At 44.1% G+C, this 6,101-nt stretch overlaps 1 long non-coding RNA gene across 1 annotated transcript; it reads left to right on the forward strand.

The window, feature by feature from the left end:
* The first annotated feature begins 882 nt into the window (after window positions 1-882).
* On the forward strand, window positions 883-1,248 carry LOC127925647 (uncharacterized). Its single transcript, XR_008121698.1, has 3 exons — window positions 883-987; window positions 1,025-1,079; window positions 1,129-1,248. It is a non-coding gene; the product is annotated as an uncharacterized LOC127925647 (long non-coding RNA).
* Window positions 1,249-6,101: the final 4,853 nt, after the last annotated feature.

The raw sequence follows: 6,101 nt of genomic DNA on the forward strand, positions 1-6,101 counted from the left end.
TTTAGGCCAAGGTATGTATAGTTTTTTGTGTGCTCTAGGGCAACAGTGTCTAGATGGAATTTGTATTTGTGGTCCTGGTGACTGGATCTTTTTTGGAACACCATTATTTTGATCTTACTGAGATTTACAGTCAGGGCCCAGGTCTGACAGAATCTGTGCATAAGATCTAGGTGCTGCTGTAGGCCCTCCTTGGTTGGTGACAGAAGCACCAGATCATCAGCATACAGCAGACATTTGACTTCGGATTCTAGTAGGGCGAGGACAGGTGCTGCAGACTGTTCTAGTGCCCGTGCCAATTCGTTGATATATATATGTTGAAGAGGGTGGGGCTTAAGCTGCATCCCTGTCTCACCCCACGACCCTGTGTGAATAAATGTGTGTTTTTTGCCAATTTTAACCGCACACTTGTTGTTTGTGTACATGGATTTTATAATGTCATATGCTTTACCCCCAACACCACTTTCCATCAGTTTGTATAGCAGACCCTCATGCCAAATTGAGTCGAAGGCTTTTTTGAAATCAACAAAGCACGAGAAGACTTTGCCTTTGTTTTGGTTTGTTTGGTTGTCAATTAGGGTGTGCAGGGTGAATACATGGTCTGTTGTACGGTAATTTGGTAAAAAGCCAATTTGACATTTGCTCAGTACATTGTTTTCATTGAGGAAATGTATGAGTCTGCTGTTAATGATAATGCAGAGGATTTTCCCAAGGTTACTGTTGATGCATATTCCACGTCTCTCTCTGTCTGTCTCTCTCTTTCTCTCTGTCTGTCTGTCTCTCTCTCTGTCTATCTGTCTGTCTCTCTCTCTCTCTCTCTCTCTCTCTGAGTGTCTCTCTCTGTCTCTCTCTCTCTCTCTCTCTCACTGGGTTAGGGTTGTGAGCCTGGGGTTAATCGGGGGGTTAGGGGTACTACTGACCTGGCTATAGGAGAGGTGAGCCTGGGGTTAATCTGGGGTTAGGGTTACTACTGACCTGGTTATAGGAGAGGTGAGCCTGGGGTTAATCTGGGGTTAGGGTAGAAGAGGTGAGCCTGGGGTTAATCTGGGGTTAGGGTTACTACTGACCTGGTTATAGGAGAGGTGAGCCTGGGGTTAATCGGGGGTTAGGGGTACTACTGATATAGGAGAGGTGAGCCTGGGGTTAATCGGGGGTTAGGGTTACTACTGACCTGGTTATAGGAGAGGTGAGCCTGGGGTTAATCTGGGGTTAGGGTTACTACTGACCTGGTTATAGGAGAGGTGAGCCTGGGGTTAATCGGGGTTAGGGTACTACTGACCTGGAGAGGTGAGCCTGGGGTTAATCGGGGGTTAGGGTTACTACTGACCTGGTCATAATGAGCCTGGAGTTTAATCGGGGTTAGGGTTACTACTGACCTGGTCATAGGAGAGGTGAGCCTGGGTTTAATCGGGGTTAGGGGTTTGACCTGGTCATAGGAGAGGTGAGCCTGGGTTTAATCGGGGTTAGGGTTACTACTGACCTGGTCATAGGAGAGGTGAGCCTGGGTTTAATCGGGGTTAGGTTACTAGCCTGGTTATAGGAGAGGTTGTTAATCTGGGGTTAGGGTTACTACTGACCTGAGCCTGGGGTTAATCTGGGGTTGGTGGTCATAGGAGAGGTGAGCCTGGGGTTAATCTGGGGGGGTTACCACTGACCTGGTCTGAGCCTGGGTTTAATGTTAGGGTTACTACTGACCTGCACTGGGTTTAATCGGGGTTAGGGTTACTACTGACCTGGTCATAGGAGGTGAGCCTGGGGTTAATCGGGGTTAGGGTTACTACTGACCTGGTTATAGGAGAGGTGAGCCCTGGGGTGTGCTGCACCACCACTTTGGTCACAGACATGTCCGGGTGCTGCTCCTTTGCCTCTTTGATGGCCTGGGCCAGAGCCTGAGAAGAGGGAATACACACACACACACGTGCAAACACAAGCAAATAGAGTCGCTGAAACCCACACCACTACAGAGTTGGAAACATTAATCACCCAAGGAAACACTAAAAGGGATACTACATTCAGACAAGACTGTGTTCAGTTCACATCACAGCAACAAAACAAGCTCTTTTTATCTTTTGATTTTATTACACAGAGGACTCAGGTAGGGTGAGGTAGGGTAGATTCTGCATAGATTCTGTGGAATAGCTCTAAACCAGAGGAACAATGTATTGTTACTCCACTGAAGTGGTCTCTAACAGAACACACACACACACACACACACACACACACACACACACACACACACACACACACACACACACACACACACACACACACACACACACACACACACACACACACACACACAGCCAGCGAGCACAGGGCCAGTGGAGAGAAGTAGAAATCTGTCCCCACCTTGTCGTGATCAATCTCTGTGTCTCCAGTTATCACAATCCTCTTCTCAATGCGAGTCTCTGAGATGCCTCCTTTCACCCGTCTGAAAGTGAGAGAGAAAGAGTTCAAAACTAAAACAAATGTAGGGGATCAGAAATATCAAGCGCCAGAGAGAGATATATCGGCGCCAGGGGAAGAAAGAGATCAGCTTTGACCTGACAACCTTCTGTTAGAGAGATACTGTATATATATAGAGAGATAGAGATCAGCTTTGACCTGACAACATTCTGTTAGAGATACTGTATATATATATATATAGAGAGATAATGTATATATATAGAGAGAGATACTGTATATATATATATATATATATATATATAGAGAGATAGAGATACTGTATATATACATATACAGAGAGATACTGTATATATATATAGAGAGAGAGAGATACTGTATATATATATATACTGTATATATAGAGAGATACTGTATATATATATAGAGAGATACTGTATATATATATATATATAGAGAGAGAGAGAGAGAGAGCAGCTTTGACCTGAAAACATTCTGTTAGAGATACTGTATATATATAGAGAGAGATACTGTATATATAGAGAGAGAGAGATACTGTATATATGTATATATATATATATATATATATAGAGAGAGAGCAGCTTTGAGGCAGAAGAGGGTATTATCAAATTTGTACTTATCTTTGATCTGTGTATGTTTGTTCACTGCTCAACCGTTATGGTGGGTCGCCACTCAAAGACCTCTCGGGTGGGCCACGAAGCAGAACAAAACATCTACAAAGGCAAAAGTGATCCTAGGTCAGGAAGCCCAGGGCGTACCTTGGTGATCTGGTGGTGGTGGTTGTACTGACTGTCTCTGAGGTGATGGTCTGGGCACTCAGCAGCACTCCAGAGTCCCTTTCTGCCTGGTTGTCTACGGGCTGAAGGAGACACTATGTTAACACAAGGGGCAGAAAAGGGGTTCATTTAGGACTACAGTCGTGTGGCCAAAACTTTTGAGTATGCTGCTTCAGTGTCTTTTAATACTGAAGTATAATTACAAGCATTTCCTTCAGTGTCAAAGGCTTTTATTGACAACTACATGAAGTTGATGCAAAGAGTCAATATTTGCAGTGTTGACCCTTCTTTTTCCAAGACCTCTGCAATCCGCCCTGGCATGCTGTCAATTAACTTCTGGGCCACATCCTGACTGATGGCAGCCCATTCTTGCAGAATCAATGCTTGGAGTTTGTCAGAATTTCTGGGATTTGTTTGTCCACCCGCCTCTTGGTTTGACCACAAGTTCTCAATGGGATTAAGGTCTGGGGAGTTTCCTGGCCATGGACCCAAAATATTGATGTTTTGTTCCCAGTACTTAATTATCACTTTCGCAAGGTGCTCCATCATGCTGGAAAAGGCATTGTTCGTCACCAAACTGTTCCTGGATGGTTGGGAGAAGTTGCTCTTGGAGGATGTGTTGGTACCATTATTTATTCATGCCTGTGTTCTTAGGCAAAATTGTGAGGTAGAGTGAGGCCACTCCCTTGGCTAAGAAACAACCCCACACATGAATGGTCTCAGGATCTTTACTGTTGGCATGACTGGGGACTGATGGTAGCGCTCACCTTGTCTTCTCCGGACAAGCTTTTTCCGAATGCCCCAAACAAGCAGAAGGGGGATTCATCAGAGAAAATGACTTTACCCCAGTCCTCAGCAGCCCAATCCCTGTACCTTTTGCCGAATATCAGTCTGTCCCTGATGTTTCTCCTGGAGAGAAGTAGCTTCTTTGCTGCCCTTCTTGACACCAGGCCATCCTCAAAAGTCTTCGCCTCACTGTGCGTGCAGATGCAGTCACACCTGCCTGCTGCCATTCCTGAGCAAGCTCTGTACTGGTGGTGCCCGATTCCGCAGCTGAATCAACTTTAGGAGACGGTCCTGGCACTTGCTGGATTTACTTGGGCGCCCTGAAGCCTTCTTCACAACAATTGAACCGCTCTCCTTGAAGTTCTTGATAATCTAATAAATGGTTGATTTAGGTGCAATCTTACTGGCAGCAATATCCTTGCCTGTGAAGCCATTTTTGCGCAAAGCAATGATGACAGCACGTGTTTCCTTGCAGGTAACCATGGTTGACAGAGAAAGAACAATGATTCCAAGCACCACCCTCCTTTTGAAACTTCCAGTCTGTTATTCGAACTCAATCAGCATGACATTGTGATCTCAGCCTTGTCCTCGTCAACACTCACACCTGTGTTAGAGAATCACTGACATGTCAGTTGGTCCTTTTTGGTGGCAGGGCTGAAATGCAGTGGAAATATTTTTGGGGGATTCAGTTCATTTTGTATGGCAAAGAGGGACTTTGTAATTAATTGTAATTCATCTGATCACTCTTCATAACATTCTGAGTATATGCAAATTGCCATCATACAAACTGAGGCTGCAGACTTTGTGAAAATTAATATTTGTGTCACTCTCAAAACTTTTTGCCACGACTGTACATTGTCTACCGGCTGTGAGAAAGACAACAGGATCAAGTTCATTAGGCACCAAAAAAATGAAGAAAACACACTGAAACAGGGAGGGACTATCAGCAATTGTCCAATAAGAAATGCTTGTTTCAATTTACGTTGCAAGATGTTTTAAAACTTTTCCCCCAGTTTGGGTATCCTGATGAATACGACCCAGTTCACTGTTAAAACAAACTCATTGGGTTAATAAAGGGATTTATTTAATAAATATTGATCCCTCCCTCACCTGCGCTGACTCGTAGGTACGGTCTTGAGTCTCAGTGTGCACGATGGGACCTCCTTGTTAGACGTCTCCTCGCAGGGAGTTAGACACGTCTGAGATGGTGATTGTCTGTGTTTTCACCACGTTAGGCTGTGAGGAGAGGGAGAATACACACAGTGAATATTGAGTTTGTCGTATCCTCACTTCCCAACCACTCTCTAACTCCATACTAGATCAGAACCTTCTGTAGTATGACAGAATACTATATACATCATTCATACACGTTTCTTCACATACAGTATTCTCTCCCAACCCATCTAGCACAGACGTGTCAAGACCCACGATGACCTATAGTCCCCTGTTTGTTCTCTGTGACTATCCCTTGTTCGTTGTCTGTGACTATCCCCCGTTCATTCTCTGTAACTATCCCCTGTTCACACCATGTGAATGTTCCCTGTTCATTAATCTTAATTTATTTTTATTTATTTTATTTCACCTTTATTTAACCAGGTAGGCTAGTTGAGAACAAGTTCTCATTTGCAACTGCGACCTGGCCAAGATAAAGCATAGCAGTGTGAACAGACAACACAGAGTTACACATGGAGTAAACAATTAGCAAGTCAATAACACAGTAGAAAAAATGGGCAGTCTATATACAATGTGTGCAAAAGGCATGAGGAGGTAGGCGAATAATACAATTTTGCAGATTAACACTGGAGTGATAAATGATCAGATGGGCATGTACAGGTAGAGATATTGGTGTGCAAAGAGCAGAAAAGTAAATAAATAAAAACAGTATAAAAAAACAGTATGGGAATGAGGTAGGTGAAAAGGGTGAGCTATTTACCTATAGACTATGTACAGCTGCAGCGATCGGTTAGCTGCTCGGATAGCTGATGTTTGAAGTTGGAGAGGAGATAAAAGTCTCCAACTTCAGCGATTTGCAATTCGTTCCAGTCACAGGCAGCAGAGTACTGGACGAACGGCGGCAAATGAGGTGTTGGCTTTAGGGATGATCAGTGAGATACACCT

This window comes from Oncorhynchus keta, unplaced genomic scaffold (genome assembly GCF_023373465.1).
Source record: "Oncorhynchus keta strain PuntledgeMale-10-30-2019 unplaced genomic scaffold, Oket_V2 Un_contig_6031_pilon_pilon, whole genome shotgun sequence".
Classification (NCBI taxonomy): domain Eukaryota; kingdom Metazoa; phylum Chordata; class Actinopteri; order Salmoniformes; family Salmonidae; genus Oncorhynchus; species Oncorhynchus keta.